At 45.8% G+C, this 17,955-nt stretch overlaps 2 pseudogenes; one reads left to right on the top strand and one right to left on the bottom strand.

Moving 5' to 3' along the window:
• LOC134984880 (zinc finger protein 850-like) overlaps window positions 1-17,955 on the top strand; it is a 213,417-nt pseudogene that overhangs the window by 84,355 nt on the left and 111,107 nt on the right.
• Window positions 16,713-16,831, bottom strand: LOC134984901 (5S ribosomal RNA; annotated as a pseudogene).

Raw genomic sequence — 17,955 nt, 5'->3', positions numbered from 1 at the left:
ATCGGCGGCTGAAGACTTCTGTCTTCTCCAAGGTAGCGCACAGCACTGCAGCTGTGCACCATTGCTCCTCATGCACACCACACACTGCGGTCACTGATGGGTGCAGGGCGCTGGGGGGGGGGGGGGGGGGCGCCCTGAGCAGCAATAAATAGCACCTTGGCCTGCAAACTGACACCATATATAACCCCAGGGGCTATATAGGTGTTAATTAACCCCTGCCAGAATTCTTAAAATAGCGGGAGAAAGCCAGCCGAAAAAAGGGCGGAGCCATCTCCCTCAGCACACCGGTGCCATTTTCCCTCACAGCTCCGCTGGAAGGATCGCTCCCTGGCTCTCCCCTGCAGTCCTGCACTACGGAAAGGGTAAAAAAAGAGGGGGGGCACAAATTTAGGCGCAGTATAAATATATATATGCAGCTATAAGGGAAAACACTCTTTATAGGTGATATCCCTGTGATATATATAGCGCTCTGGTGTGTGCTGGCATACTCTCCCTCTGTCTCCCCAAAGGGCTTTGTGGGGTCCTGTCCTCTGTCAGAGCATTCCCTGTGTGTGTGCTGTGTGTCGGTACTGCTGTGTCGACATGTATGATGAGGAAAATGATGTGGAGGCGGAGCAAATGCCTGTGAATGTGATGTCACCCCCTGTGGGGTCGACACCTGTGTGGATGGACTTATGGAAGGAATTACGTGACAGTGTCAACTCCTTACATAAAAGGTTTGACGACATAGGACAGCCGGCTACTCAGCTTGTGCTTGTTCCAGCGTCTCAAATGTCATCAGGGGCTTTAAAACGCCCGCTACCTCAGATGACAGACACAAATGTCGACACGGATACCGACTCCAGTGTCGATGACGATGAGACTAGTGTACCCTCCAATAGGTCCACCCGTTACATGATTGAGGCAATGAAAAATGTATTACACATTTCTGATAATACAGAAAAAAGGGTATTATGTTTGGTGAGAAAAAACTACCTGTAGTTTTTCCTGCATCTGAGGAATTAAATGAGGTGTGTGAGGAAGCGTGGACTTCCCCAGATAAGAAATTGATCATTTCTAAACGGTTATTGGCAGCGTACCCTTTCCCGCCAGAGGATAGGTCACGTTGGGAAACACCCCCTAGGGTAGATAAAGCGCTGACACGTTTATCAAAAAAGGTGGCACTACCGTCTCCGGATACGGCCGCCCTAAAGGAACCTGCTGATAGAAAGCAGGAAACTACCCTTAAAGCTATATACACACACACGGGCATTATATTGAGACCAGCTATTGCATCGGCATGGATGTGCAGTGCTGCTGCTGCGTGGTCAGATTCCCTGTCGGATAATATTGATACTATGGATAGGGACAATATTTTGCTGACGATAGAGCATATAAAAGACGCCATTTTATACATGCGTGATGCACAGAGGGATATTTGCCGGCTGGCATCAAAAATAAGCGCTATGTCCATTGCCGCCAGAAGGGGGTTATGGACACGGCAATGGTCAGGCGATGCCGACTCGAAACGGCACATGGAAGTTTTGCCCTATAAGGGGGTGGAACTGTTTGGGGATAGTCTTTCAGACCTCGTTTCCACAGCTACTGCTGGGAAATCGACTTTTTTGCCACAGTCTACCCCACAGCAAAAGAAAGCACCGTATTATCGGGTACAGTCCTTTCGGCCCCAGAAAAGCAATAGGGCTAGAGGCTCATCCTTTCTGCCGAGAGGCAAAGGTAGAGGGAAAAAGCTGCAGCACACAGCTAGTTCCCAAGAGCAGAAGTCCTCCCCTGCGTCCGGTAAGTCCACAGCATGACGCTGGGGCTGCTCAGGCAGATCCGGGTACGGTGGGGGCCCGTCTCAGGAATTTCAGCGCACAGTGGGCTCTCTCACAGGTGGATCCCTGGGTCCTTCAAGTAGTATCTCAGGGGTACAGGCTGGAATTCGAGACGTGTCCCCCCCCCCCCCCCACCGTTTCCTAAAATCTGCCTTACCGGCAACTCCCTCTGCCAGGGAGGCAGTGTTGGTGGCTATTCAAAAACTGTATTCACAGCAACTGATTGTCAAGGTACCCCTCCTTCAACAAGGAAAGGGTTACTATTCCACAATGTTTGTGGTACCGAAACCGGACGGTTCGGTGAGACCCATCTTAAATTTAAAATCCTTGAACACTTATATCAAAAGGTTCAAGTTCAAGATGGAATCGCTCAGGGCGGTTATTGCGAGCCTGGACGAGGGGGATTACAGGGTCTCCCTGGACATCAAGGATGCGTACCTGCATGTCCCCATTTACCCTCACCAGGAGTACCTCAGATTTGTGGTACAGGACTGTCACTATCAGTTCCAGACGCTGCCGTTTGGGTTATCTACGGCACCAAGGGTCTTTACCAAGGTAATGGCCGAAATGATGATACTCCTTCGCAAGAAGGGAGTTTTAATTATCCCGTACTTGGACGATCTCCTGATAAAGGCGAGGTCCAGGGAACAGTTGGTAGTGGGGGTAGCACTTTCTCGGGAAGTGCTACAACAGCACGGCTGGATTCTCAATATTCCAAAGTCACAGCTGGTCCCGACGACACTTCTTCTGTTTCTGGGAATGATTCTGGACACAGACCAGAAAAAAGTGTTTCTTCCAGTGGAAAAAGCAGAGGAGTTGTCATCTCTAGTCAGAAACCTCCTAAAGCCAGGACAGGTGTCGGTACATCAATGCACACGAGTCCTGGGAAAAATGGTAGCTTCATACGAAGCAATTCCATTCGGAAGGTTCCACGGAAGGATTTTCCAGTGGGACCTGTTGGACAAATGGTCCGGGTCCCATCTCCAGATGCAGCAGCGGATAACCCTGTCGGCAAGGACCAGGGTGTCGCTGCTGTGGTGGCTACAGAGGGCTCATCTACTAGAGGGCCGCAGATTCGGAATACAGGACTGGGTCCTGGTGACCACGGATGCCAGCCTTCGGGGCTGGGGGGCAGTCACACAGGGAAGAAATTTCCAAGGACTGTGGTCAACCATTTACAATGCCCTAAGCCAAGCAAGACCCCTGCTTCAGAACCAGCCGGTACTGATCCAATCAGACAACATCACGGCGGTCGCCCATGTAAACAGACAGGGCGGCATAAGAAGCAGGAGGGCAATGGCAGAAGCCTCAAGGATTCTCCGATGGGAGGAAAATCACGTGTTAGCACTGACAGCAGTGTTCATTCCGGGAGTGTACAACTGGGAAGCAGACTTCCTCAGCAGGCACGACCTCCACCCGGGAGAATGGGGACTTCATCCAGAAGTCTTCCAAATGCTGGTAAACCGTTGGGAAAGACCACAGGTGGACATGATGGCGTCCCGCCTCAACAAAAAGCAAAAAAGATATTGCGCCAGGTCAAGGGACCCTCAGGCGATCGCTGTGGACGCTCTAGTAACACCGTGGGTGTACCAGTCGGTTTATGTGTTTCCTCCTCTGCCTCTCATTCCCAAGGTACTGAGAATAACACGAAGGCGAGGAGTGAAAACTATACTCGTGGTTCCGGATTGGCCAAGAAGAGCTTGGTACCCGGAACTTCAAGAGATGCTTTCAGAGGACCCATGGCCTCTACTGCTATGGCGGGACCTGCTGCAGCAGGGGCCCTGCCTGTTCCAAGACTTACCGCAGCTGCATTTGATGGCATGGCGGTTGAACACCGGATCCTGAAGGAAAAAGGCATTCCGGAGGAAGTCATCCCTACCCTGATCAAGGCCAGGAAGGATGTTACTGCAAAACATTATCACCGCATTTGGCGGAAATATGTTGCTTGGTGTGAGGCCAGAAAGGCCCCAACGGAGGAATTTCAACTGGGTCGATTCCTGCATTTCCTGCAAGCAGGGGTGACGTTGGGCCTCAAATTGGGGTCCATTAAGTTCCAGATTTCGGCTCTGTCGATTTTCTTCCAGAAAGAACTGGCTTCACTGCCTGAAGTTCAGACTTTTGTCAAAGGAGTTCTGCATATTCAGCCTCCTTTTGTGCCCCCGGTGGCACCTTGGGATCTCAATGTGGTTTTGGAGTTCCTGAAATCACATTGGTTTGAGCCACTTAAGACTGTGGATTTAAAATATCTCACGTGGAAAGTGGTCATGCTGTTGGCCCTGGCTTCGGCCAGGCGTGTATCAGAGTTGGCGGCTTTGTCTTGTAAAAGCCCTTATCTGATTTTTCATATGGATAGGGCAGAGTTCAGTACTCGTCCTCAGTTTCTCCCGAAGGTGGTATCAGCTTTTCACTTGAACCAACCTATTGTGGTGCCTGCGGCTAATAGGGACTTGGAGGATTCCAAGGTACTGGATGTAGTCAGGGCCCTGAAAATGTATGTTTCCAGGACGGCTGGAGTCAGGAAAACTGACTCGCTGTTTATCCTGTATGCACCCAACAAGCTGGGTGCTCCTGCTTCTAAGCAGACTATCGCGCGCTGGATTTGTAGCACTATTCAGCTGGCGCATTCTGCTGTGGGATTACCGCAGCCTAAATCTGTAAAAGCCCATTCCACAAGGAAGGTGGGCTCATCTTGGGCGGCTGCCCGAGGGGTCTCGGCTTTACAACTTTGCCGAGCTGCTACTTGGTCACGGGTAAACACGTTTGCAAAATTCTACAAATTTGATACCCTGGCTGAGGAGGACCTGGAGTTCTCTCATTCGGTGCTGCAGAGTCATCCGCACTCTCCCGCCCGTTTGGGAGCTTTGGTATAATCCCCATGGTCCTTACGGAGTCCCCAGCATCCACTTAGGACGTCAGAGAAAATAAGATTTTACTCACCGGTAATTCTATTTCTCGTAGTCCGTAGTGGATGCTGGGCGCCCATCCCAAGTGCGGATTGTCTGCAGTACTTGTAAATAGTTACTTTTACTCAAATCGGGTTGTTATTGTGAGCCATCTGTTCAGAGGCTCCGTTGTTATCATACTGTTAACCGGGGTTCCTATCACGAGTTATATGGTGTGATTGGTGTGGCTGGTATGAGTCTTACCCGGGATTCAAAATCCTTCCTTATTGTGTTCGCTCTTCCGGGCACAGTGTCCTAACTGAGGCTTGGAGGAGGGTCATAGGGGGAGGAGCCAGTGCACACCAGATAGTCCTAAATCTTTCTTTAGATGTGCCCAGTCTCCTACGGAGCCGTCTATTCCCCATGGTCCTTACGGAGTCCCCAGCATCCACTACGGACTACGAGAAATAGAATTACTGGTGAGTAAATTCTTATTTTCCATTTGGAAAGGCAGTCTCTACGACTGGCGGGGCTAGGCCCGCTTCCCACTTGACCTCTGCTTCATACCTACATATGGTTGGCAATGCGGCACTGTTATATCAGTTCTGGAGGTTCTTAGGCTTCTCGTTGTTGCAGAGGGTCCTTGTCCAGATGTTCACATCTTCCCTAATCCCGTAATATCTCACAGCACTGCTGTGGCGTAATTTAATGATTCCAGAACAAGTTCTTCTAGCGAAATCTCTAGGACAAGTGTTCAAAGCTCATCTTGGGATGTAACAGTGAGTACGCCGTTGAGCTTCCACCTAGATTTAATTCCCTGAAAAGGGGTAAAATGGTTCCATCTACTCGAGGAACGCAGGTTCAGAAGTCGTACCTGGATCCTCCTCTCTCAGGAGAAAGTTTGACAGACATTCGCGCAAGGGGAGAACTTCCACGACTTGTCTGACTTCTTCGCACAAGCATTCTGTAACGAAGGTCGGACTGACATAGTTTACGTCAAAAAACTAAAACATTTGGTACGTTCCTCTGTAGGGTGGAACAAATGTTTTATCTCAAAATAAAGTTTTGAACACTGGGTTCCAGAACAAACCCACATTCAGTGGCAGTCAGCCCTCTGTTGGTTCCAGGGGCGTTTAGTCAGTGGAGGTGTTCTCTCCAGTTACACTTAATGGAACATAAAATCTGGCGTCCCTCATTGCCCTGGGATGGCCAAGGAGAGCTTGTTTTCAGGCTCTCAGGTTACTTCCTAAGGTTCGAAGGCTCCCGCATCGTCAAAAGGACCTGCGTCTGAAGGGGCCAGTTCTTAATAAACACTTACCGCATATCAGTTTGATGATATGGAAGTTGTGCGGCTGATATTAGCTCGGAATGGTATTCCGAGCAAAGTCATCCCTATGCTATTCAGGCAGAGGATGGAGTCACGTCAAGACTTTACCATGGTTTGTCACAACTGAGGGCTGGTGACCGTGACTGGGAGCCTCAGTTGTAGCGGCTGACGGGTACTTGAATTTAGGAGGAGCTGTGGGACTCCTGGACAGTCTTTGGACTGACGGATAGGACTTGATTAGATTGGAAGGTGCTGGAATCGTCTGGAACCGAAGGAGGTTGATCCGGACAGACGGATGGGACAGGATTGGGTCCGGAAAAGCTTGACCCGGCTGGAACCGGTGGAAGCTTACTGGAATCGGCTGGAACCAAAGAGGCTTACTGGAATCAGCTGGAACCGAAGGAGTCAGAATCCGGTTGGAAACGGAATGAGTGGTATCCAAGTGTTCAGTTAGACCATCCAGGACCTGGTCCATGCTGGATGCCAACAGGGTGGTGCTCTCTGAAAACGGCAAACAGGAGTTCATAACTGTATCTGTAGCACAAAAATTTCCATCTGGGAACTCTGCTCTGGATACTTCCCTTGGGGCTGAAATTTCGGTGACCCCTCCTGGGGTTGACGAATCAGACACCTCTCTCAGGGTTGTTTTCTCCTGCACCCCTCCTGGAGTTGACAGATCAGAAACTCCTTTTTGAGAAGACACATATGCCGCTAGAAACAGACGCCCCGTCTTGGGCTGCGGAATTGGATTTCCCTTTGGTGAAGAAAGTCTCATTAAATCTCTTTTTGTTTCCCGGAATTGGAAATGGGGCTCCTGGACACAGGACCCCAATTGTAGAATAGGGGTTTTTCTTTGATCAACTTTTATATTTTTCTTGACCGGATCAGAAGGAGCTGAAGATTCCACATAGGAAGGTTTGTAACTATGAATGCTGTGATGTGGAGATCTATCCCACTTCCTTGGCTTACGGAGAGAACAGTCTTTAATAAAGTGATCAGAACCCCCACAGTAGAAGCAGAGTTGAAACTGCATGCGACGCTTGCGTTCCTCTTCAGAAAGTCTAGACCGTGGCTTACTCCGGAACTTATCTTTCTTTTCTTGGAGCAAGGGGAAACGACTTGGACATAGAGAGATTGGCAGCTGTAGCATCCTTGTTCTCAGCAAACTGTGGGAAGGCTTTCATGGAGATGGGAGCAGAGATAATAGGAGTATCACAGAGACACTTTGAAATTACTGGAACGATGCTAGAGAGAAGGTCTTGTAACTGAACCAACAGTTGACTGAGAGTCACAACACTGGCCGCCCCTGAACCATGAAGGGTTACTTGGATTCCATCCAGCCGGGTGGAAAGGTCCTGGAGACAGCAAATAACTTGACCCTGTGCAGCCTCCAGAAGTTCTAAGCGTGCTGCAAGTTGTTGCATCAGGTTAAACGCTTGGGCCTGGTCTCCGGCCAGATCCATTAGGTCAGTGCTTACTGTCACAACTGAGGGCTGGTGACCGTGACTGGGAGCCTCAGTTGTAGAGGCTGACGGGTACTTGAATTTAGGAGGAGCTGTGGGACTCCTGGACATACGTAGAAGCTGTATACCAAATGCCCGAAGGCGTGACCACGACAACAGGAATATCTTAAAATGCTTTTATTAAACGAAAAGTCAGATAATGTGCAACCAAACAAAACAGTAACAAGAGAGTCTCTGAAACATTACTGGTTGTGACCAGTAATCTGAAGTATAAGTGGTATGCACTATTGTACTTAGAAGCACAGGTGAAGCATAAAGTGATGCTGGGGTTCGTTGGTAATCTTTGAGTGAAGCTGGGGTTTGCAGATAGAAATGCACTATTGTACTTAGAAGCACAGGTGAAGCATAAAGTGATGCTGGGGATCGTTGGTAATCTTTGAGTGAAGCTGGGGTTTGCAGATAGAAATGCACTATTGTACTTAGAAGCACAGGTGAAGCATGATGTGATGCTGGGGATCGCTGGAGAGCTGTAGAAGAAGCTGGAGAATGGCTGCTGGAAAGCCGGAGTTCAGACACAGGTGAATCAGGGTAGGCTGTAGAGGGTTAATCACTGGAGTGTCGGGTTACACTGCAGAGTGTAATCACCAGGAAGTCAGGCTGTACTGCAGAGAAAGTCCATAGGAGAACTGCACACTGGAATCACCGAAGACAATTGAAGCACTGACATCCTTCAATGCTGGGACAGGCTATTTAAACCCACAGGTTAGCAGGGATTGGTGGGCAATTAGGCTCCAGCACTTGTCAGCACCGTGGATAGGAGAAACAATGTCATGTGACTGAAGTCCAACATGGCTGCGCCCATGAACACACACAGAAGGGGAATAAACTACTATAGGAAATGTGTAACAATGGCGATAAAGGCCGCAGTAGCAGAATCACATGCGCCCAGACGCGCACAGCGGCCACAGGGACAGTCTCGGGAGGCATTTGGAAGGCAAATACTAATAAGGAATTACCTGGATCGTGACATGGTTATTGGAGAAAAGATGTCTTGGTGTACGTCCAAGAAACTTCCTTTAGTGGGGTTCCACGTAGGTCTTTTCCTTCTCTTTCCACAGTCCCGTGTGGTTGTGGGCCTATGATTAGGCTTGCTCAAGGTCCAGTTTTCGGCCTTGTTTGTTTTTTCTTCCGGAAACCATTGGCTGCGTTTCCTGCGGTGCAGACGTTCTTGAAAGGGGTTCTGCAGATACAGCCTCTTTTTTTTTTTTGTGTGCCTCCTACGGAGCCATAGGATGTTGCTGTTATGTTACAAGTCCTGCATTCAGATTCATTGAACCTTTATGAGAGGCAGAATTTCAGTTTCTTACATGAAAACTGATCACTTTGTTAGCATTGGCATCCGCAAGGCGGGTGTTGGAATGTGGGGCCTTATCCCACAAGAGCCCTCTTTGTTTTTTCATGAGCTTTGAGTTGCGCTAAGGATGCGTCAACAATTCCTTCCAAGGGTTGTGTCGGTTTCTCATATCAACCAACGTGTTGTGGTGTCAGTGGCTACTGACATTTCTACTTCAGTAAGTCCTTGGACGTGGTCCGGGCTTTGAAGGTATACGTGACGAGGACTGCTCCTCTTATAAAGTCGGAAGCATTTTTTGTACTTCATGATACCGATTAAAATTGGGTGTGCTGCTTCTAAGCAGACTCTTTCTCGCTGGATCGAATGTACTATTCAGCATGTTTTCTGCGGCAGGTTTGCCGGAACCTAAATCGGTAAAGCATCACTCTACTCGTATAGTGGGCTCTTCCTGGACATCTGCCCGAGGTGTCTCCGCACTTCAAATTTCCTGAGCAGCTACGTGAGCAGGATCAAACGCATTTGCTAAGTTCTACAAGTTTGATACTTTGGCCTCTGATGACCTCCAGTTGGGTCAATTAGTTTGCAGGGTACATCAGCACTTTCCCTCCCCTAGTGGGAGCTTTGGTATAGGCTCCATGGTCTTTGATGCATCCCCAACATCCTCTAGGACATAAGAGAAAATAGGATTTTAATATACCTACCGGTAAATCCTTTTCTCGTAGTCCATAGAGGATGTTGGGCGCCCGCCCAGTGCTGATGTTTTCCTGCACGGTTGTTACTTGTTCAGTAATGGCAGCATTTGTTGCCACTCTTTGGTCATGTATACTGACATGTTTTCATTGAGTTACATGTGGTTGCATATTATAAATTCAGTGTGATTTGGTGAAATCTCACCACACAGTTTTGTAGTATCCTCTCTCGAGGTTGTCCATCTCCTCAGGCACAGTTCCTAAAATGAGGTCTGGAGGAGTGGCATAGAGGGAGCAGCCAACCCACACTATTCAAATTTTATAGTACCCAAGGCTCCACAGGACCTATCTATACCCCATGGTCTTTGATGCATCCCCAACATCCTCTACGGACTACGAAATAAGGATTTACCGGTAGGTATATTAAAATCCTATTATTATTGCGCAAGCAGGACAGCACTTTCTCTTCTTTGCTGTTTTATTATTGCAAAACCCATGTCACCTATAGTAATCCCACATGAGCGTTCATGTCACCTCTAGTAATCCCATATGAGCGCCCATGTCACCTCTAGTAATCCCACATGAGTGTCCATGTAACCTCTAGTAATCCCACATGAGCGTCCGTGTCACCTCTAGAAATCCCACATGAGCGTCCATGTCACCTCTAGTAATCCCACATGAGCGTCCATGTCACCTCTAGTAATCCCACATGAGCGTCCATGTCACCTCTAGTAATCCCACATGAGCGCCCATGTCACCTCTAGTAAACCTACGAGCGTCCATGTCACCTCTAGTAATCCCACATGAGCGTCCATGTCACCTCTAGTAATCCCACATGAGCGTCCATGTCACCTCTAGTAATCCCACATGAGCGTCCGTGTCACCTCTAGTAATCCCACATGAGCGCCCGTGTCACCTCTAGTAATCCCACATGAGCGTCCATGTAACCTCTAGTAATCCCACATGAGCGTCCATGTCATAGAAACATAGAATTTGACGGCGGATAAGAACCACTTGGCCCATCTAGTCTGCCCCCCCCTTTTTTTTTTTACATTCTTTTTATCTCTAACCTTATTTGATCCTTATTTCTTTGTAAGGATATCCTTATGTCTATCCCATGCGTGTTTAATTTGCTCTAATGTTTTAGCCTTTACCACCTCCGATGGGAGGCTATTCCACTTGTCCACTACCCTTTCTATGAAGTAATTTTTCCGCAAATTTCCCCCTGAACCCCACCCCCCCACTCCCGTATCAGTGCATGTCCCCGTGTTCTATTGCTTCTCTTCATTTGGAGAATGGACTTTGTTAAAACCCTTGATATATTTGAAAGTTTCTATCATGTTCCCCCTTTCCCTTCTCTGCTCCAAACTATACATATTGAGATTTCTTAGTCTTTCTGGGTATGTTTTGTAATGTAGGCCATGCACCATTTTAGTTGCCCTCCTTTGTACAGTTTCTAATGTATTAATATCCTTTTGAAGATATGGCCTCCAGAATTGAACACTGTATTCTAGATGAGGCCATACCAATGACCTATACAGTGGCATTATTACTTCTTTCTTTCTGCTGCTGATTCCTCTCCCAATGCAGCCAAGCATCTGACTAGCCTTCCTCATTGCTTTGTTACATTGCTTACCTGCCTATAAGTCATCTGAAATAGTGACTCCTAGATCCCTTTCCTCCTCAGTAGTTTCCAGTATAGTGCCATTACTACTATATTTAGCCTTTGGATTTTTGAGACCCAAGTGCATGATTTTGCATTTGTCACCTAAGTTACTCCCACATGAGCGTCCATGTCACATCTAGTAATCCCACATGAGCGTTCAGTGTTGATCAAGCTCCAGTCTAAGCATCCTAGCTTTTTTTGTTTTTTAATAAACATAAAAGCAATGATTTCAGGAAAAAATGTCAGTTTATAGAATTATATATTGTGTCCTGTAACACCCTGGGTCTTGTCTATTCATTTTATATATTAATGTATTTTATTTCCAGCAGATGGACACACAAGCAGGAACATCTCAGAAGGACATCTAATGTTATCCCTGGATTCTGAAATAACCGATAACGACAGTAGACAGGATTCTCCAGGAGCTAACCCCATTACCCCAATTATACATCCAGCTCTATCAGCTGATCCCTCTGATACTGGGAAATGTTCTCCTGATCACTCTGATATTGGTGCATCTGTTACAGCTCTGACAGTAAATACAGTGTTTCCCTGTTCTATAGATGCCAAATGTTTTACACAGAACACAAAGCGTATTACCAATCAGCCAGCTAAGGCAGGTGAGAGGCCATTTCCATGTTCTGAGTGTATGAAATGTTTTGCACAGAAATCAGCTCTTGTTATACATCAGAGAAGTCACACAGGTGAGAAGCCATATTCCTGTTCTGAGTGTGGGAAATGTTTTGCACATAGCTCACATTTTGTTATTCATCAGCATGCTCACACAGGTGAGATGCCATTTTCCTGTTCTGAGTGTGGGAAATGTTTTCCACGGAAATCACATCTTGTTAATCATCAGAGAAGTCACACAGGTGAGAAGCCATATTCCTGTTCTGAGTGTGGGAAATGTTTTGCACTGAAATTAAATCTTGTCACACATCAGAGAAGTCACACAGGTGAGAAGCCATATTCCTGTTTTGAGTGTAGGAAATGTTTCACACATAAATCAGCTCTTGTTACACATCAGAGAAGTCATACAGGTGAGAAGCCGTATTCCTGTTCTGCGTGTAAGAAATGTTTTGCACGGAAATCACATCTTGTTTTACATCAGAGAAGTCACACAGGTGAGAAGCCATATTCCTGTTCTGAGTGTGGGAAATGTTTTGCACAGAAATCAAATCTTGTCACACATCAGAGTAGTCACACAGGTGAGAAGCCATATTCCTGTTTTGAGTGTAGGAAATGTTTCACACAGAAATCAGCTCTTGTTATACATCAGAGAAGTCACACAGGTGAGAAGCCATTTTCCTGTTCTGAGTGTGGGAAATGTTTTGTACGGAAATTAAATCTTGTTTTACATCAGAGAAGTCACGCAGGTGAGAAGCCATTTTCCTGTTCTGAGTGTGGGAAATGTTTTGTACGGAAATCAAATCTTGTTTTACATCAGAGAAGTCACACAGGTGAGAAGCCATTTTACTGTTCTGAGTGTGGGAAATGTTTTGCACAGAAATCACATCTTGTTTTACATCAGAGAAGTCACACAGGTGAGAAGCCATTTTCCTGTTCTGAGTGTGGGAAATGTTTTGTACGGAAATCAGATCTTGTTTTACATCAGAGAAGTCACACAGGTGAGAAGCCATTTTCCTGTTCTGAGTGTGGGAAATGTTTTGTACGGAAATCAGATCTTGTTTTACATCAGAGAAGTCACACAGGTGAGAAGCCATTTTCCTGTTCTGAGTGTGGGAAATGTTTTGTACGGAAATCAGATCTTGTCACACATCAGAGAAGTCACACAGGTGAGAAGCCATATTCCTGTTTTGAGTGTAGGAAATGTTTCACACAGAAATTAGCTCTTGTTATACATCAGAGAAGTCACACAGGTGAGAAGCCATTTTCCTGTTCTGAGTGTGGGAAATGTTTTGTACGGAAATCAGATCTTGTTTTACATCGGAGAAGTCACACAGGTGAGAAGCCATTTTCCTGTTCTGAGTGTGGGAAATGTTTTGTACGGAAATCAGATCTTGTCACACATCAGAGAAGTCACACAGGTGAGAAGCCATTTTCATGCTGTGAGAGAAATAAATCCGCTCTTGTTGAACATATTAGACATTACCCAAGTACGGAACCATTTCCATCTTCTGGAGTATAATTATCACTGTCGTCCAATGTTCCTCAAGGGTGAATCCTATCTCTTATGCTTTATAAAATATACATGCTACCACTGGGTGATATAATCAGACGTCATGGCCTGGTCTACCACTGCTATGCTGATTACCTGCTTTTTGCTCCATGTACTGAGAACCAAATACCAATCCTAGCTGAGCGCCAGGGGTGGATGATGCCAGTTGGCTGTGACTCAGTCTTTGTGAAACATAGTAGAAGCTTCCCAACAAAGGACAAGACTACAGCTTTACCAACCATCTGGATTTATGCTTTGGTGTTCAGAATTGCAAAATACTGAACATGTGCTGAATCTTTGTGTTGTCCTGGTATGTGGCTGACACAGACATCAGGTATCCACCACATACAAATCCACATTCTTCCATCTGTGGACCATAGACAGAATCAAGCACTTCATTCCCTCAGAAGTTCATAGACTACTGCAATGCCATCTACCTGGGTCACCCAGCAAAAGAATTACAGAGCTTGCAGCTAGTACAGAATGCAGCAGCCAAGCTGTTACCTAACCCGCCCGTTCCTGCCACATAACACCCATTCTCTACTCCCTTCACTGGCTGCCTGTAAGATGGAAAATCTATTTCATAATTGGCTAACTGACCTTCCCAGCACAACATTACATGGTCCAAGGTACTAGAAGCAGCTTCTGCGTCCTTACTGCCCTGCTTACTTCTACATATGAAGGACTGTTACCAGCAGTACCAAGAATCTCCTGTCATTCATTTATGGGTTGAACTTTTAGCTTTGCAGTCCTGACCATGGAACTCACTGCCTTGCACAGTCCAAAAGACCACCACTCTAGAGACCTTCACAAGCAGACTGGTGACTGCTACTCACACTTTTCATTAATGTACCTCTATTTACTTCCTAAATAATACATCCCAAATGCTTAGGTCTTTTTTCTGCTGTTTATTTTGTATCTTGTTCTTTGTGTAAATGTGAATGTCTAATACCAGTTTCCACAATCTGTATTGCTGCACGACAATATGGCGGCCATTGGAACGTGTTTTCACTTCTAGTTTGCCTAACTTGTTGCAGACACTCATCTTGATAAGGAGTGTTGAGTGTTTTCTGATACAAGATCCTATCCATATATACCCTGTACATTACCATGTGCATTAGAGTCACCCGGGTTCCATCTGCGGTGGTTTGTTGTATGTTACATCTATATGGTGCAGATACTCCCCTGTATGATTTCATAATAAAAGCTTTTGTTTGCGTCTAATTATTACATTAAAGCTTTTATTTTTTTTATCTGTTTTATATTCCCGTCTGAGTAATTACGCCATAATGTCTAATCTCGGAGTGGACACCAGAAGAAACCTTTGTAAGTGTTCCATCATTCTGTTTCGTGTAAGCATACAGGTAAGTGATGGCACGGTGGTCACTGACAGTCACATTCAGGTGGTATAATGGAAGTGGGACTGTCTGGGCTTATTCTAGTCTACTGCAGAAATAAAAAAATCAGCCTTTATCCTGCTTAAAAAAAAATTAAAAAGCCCATAAATCAAGCTTGGTCGGTCAAGACAGAGGCCACATTAATTGTGGGCCATCATATAGGCTGAGGACCCATGCTTCTGGAATATATGGCATAACTCCCTCTTCGCCCACAAAACCTTCTCTTCACCATTCACAATGTCTACCATTGCCCCTTCAGAAGGGACACAACTTTCCTTTGCTTTTTCTACCTCCTCCTGTACAGAGCCCAGGACCACCTCCATGACCATTTCATGTTTATCTGGAGGCCTGGCATCTGGGAGGTTCATGGCCTGAGATGACCACAGAACCACTAGGTAGTGGGCAAGAAGAATCCACAGCCTCCTGAGGAACTGGAGAGTCCAAGGATCCACCCCACATGAGGCAGAGAAGGGTCAACCACAGGGTCTGGCTCACCAATTTCCTTCCTAAAAGCTGCTCTTTACCCAGTTTGGAACCTGTGGGCTCCCACTCCAATTTCCCTTGAGAGTCCTTACCCTCACTAATCCCCTCTGAACCTACCAGTTGCTTCCCCTTCCAACCACTCCTCCTTTTTAAGTTTTTCACCACCTGCTGTGTGAGTCCCATCCAACTACTCCATTCCTTGACTCATTGGTGTAGCAACCCCCTTCTCCCCCCACACCCCACTGCTACACTGCAGTTAAGCTGTGAGACTTGCTGCTAGCAGTACTCACTACTCAGCACACACACTCACATCATGATTACACAGCTGTGCCAGAGACTCTGTCTCACTGACAACCAGGACGAGACACTCCCAGAAAGGCATGTATGTATGAGTACGGAGAGAGTGGGCGCAGTGGGGCTGCATCACTGACACCCAGGACGAGACACTCCCAGAAAGACATGTATGTATGAGTATGGAGAGAGTGGGCGCAGTGGGGCTGCATTACTGACACCCAGGACGAGACACTCCCAGAAAGACATGTATGTATGAGTACGGAGAGACTGGGAGCAGTGGGGCTGCATGACTGACAACCAGGATGAGACACTCCCAGAAAGGCATGTATGTATGAGTACGGAGAGAGTGGGCGCAGTGGGGCTGCATGACTGACAGCTGAGCCTGTCACGTCAGTGAGGTGACAAAATGCAAGATATAATTACCTAGCTAAATCAAGTGCTAATGCAATATTACATGTATTAAATGAGCACCAAATATATTGATTATTAGATAGCAGCTCTTATGCGGCAACTGGATGCCTCAGACGATATAGATTGTATCTCACAAAGTAGACGTGATTCCGCACCAGTTTTCTGAAGGTACAGAAAAAATAGTGATAACAATAATGATAGAGTACCAGAATAACATATGATATGTACGAATGATTCGTATTTTGATTGATAAGTCTGGTGGTTCACCCAGAGTCAGAAACAACTGGGAAGAAAAGGATTTACAGAAGACTCTTGTGTGGGTGCACTCTTGTTTATATTTGTTAGTATGAAGATATTAAAACATAACTTTTATTAACTCATTACTCTAAGAAAAAAAATCCACACTTATATAGTCCACCACAATTATTAAACTTAAGGAAATGTAGACATTTTTTAGAAAATTGGAAATGTTCTGGTTAGTCTATATTAGTAGACTTCAGGAGGGATGTAGACACTCTGGCTCTACATCCTAATCCTATCCCACCAGCACAAGCTCAGCTTGTATTAATAAGACCTCCAAGGGTCATTGAACTGAATTATAGTCAAAAATGTAGATCCTGATTAGTATTGACCAATTTTGGATCTATAATGAATAAAGGGAAACGGTACACAGATCAGAAGAATAAGCAAAAGAAATGATTCAGGGAGAATGTGGTGATCCTTCTGTTGGCTAAGAGTCGAGGAGGTCACGAATTACAACACCGGGTATTCTCTGGGGGTCACCCTCACAGATACTGACCCAGCCCACCACCGTTTTGCTTCCAAGATCGGACGAGATCAGGCTTTATCGGTGGGGTATGGTAGTAATTTATGCTTTCATTAAGGCCCATAGATTGTTTAAGTTTCAATAGAGACATAAAAGAGCGCTGATGGTATATAAATAAAAATATTTCTAATATTTATTACAGTTCAACACAATAAAAACAGTTATGCCAATAATAACCAGATAAAATGTAGCCACAATATTTCTGATTGTATATAAACTGTACACAGATTCAGCTGTAATCACTCACATTAGATCGATTGTATTTAAATGCAGCTGAATCAGCTGATATGTGCAGTACTGCGGTCCATTAATTAACATATTAGAGTGTAGGAGGACTCCAATTTATGTATATACCAGAGGGATCCCACGGTATGAAAGTGGATAATTTAAGTAGTTCAATATCCTCACTTATAGGTCAGTGTTCTCACCCAATGTTGGTAATCTCCGCTGGTTCCCGTCAATAGCAAAGTGCAGTGTGAGCTACAAACGGCTGCAGGTATCCTTCACAGATGGACCAGAGGGAGATGCCGCGAGCTCCGATGATCAGTCTGCAGACAGGGGGCCCCGGCACAGCAGAGGGCAGTAGCGTTCCGTCCCGTGTGACAGCAGTGAGGATCAATGAATTTGTTTATAGCAGGGTTAAACGAAGTGGATGAATCTCCTTCAATGGACCGGCAGTAGCTACAACCCTCAATGCGTTTCTCCGCCACAGGCAAACGGCGGTTTCCTCAGGAGATATGAATACCCAATGAAGAAGTAAATGGGTATTTAAACCATTTGTATCCAATTGGCTTTTGAGTGGTGATATGCACACCTGAGTGAATGCTCGGTGTTGCTTAATTTGTATAGAGTTGATCCACATGATGTAATTAATACAGGGGCTCTTTTGTTAAAAAGAAAAAGGAACTATACAGATACAGGTTGAGTATCCCATATCCAAAATGCTTGGGACCAGAAGTATTTTGGATATCGGATTTTTCCGTATTTTGGAATAATTGCATACCATAATAAGATATCATGGCGATGGGACCTAAATCTAAGCACAGAATGCATTTATGTCACATATACACCTTATACACACAGCCTGAAGGTAATTGTAGCCAATATTTTTAATAACTTTATTAAACAAAGTGTGTCTACATTCACACAATTCATTTATGTTTCATA

Source organism: Pseudophryne corroboree, assembly GCF_028390025.1.
Source record: "Pseudophryne corroboree isolate aPseCor3 chromosome 3 unlocalized genomic scaffold, aPseCor3.hap2 SUPER_3_unloc_9, whole genome shotgun sequence".
Lineage (NCBI taxonomy): Eukaryota > Metazoa > Chordata > Amphibia > Anura > Myobatrachidae > Pseudophryne > Pseudophryne corroboree.
Note: the sequence above shows the minus strand (reverse complement) of the source record. Positions and strands in the feature narration are given on the sequence as shown.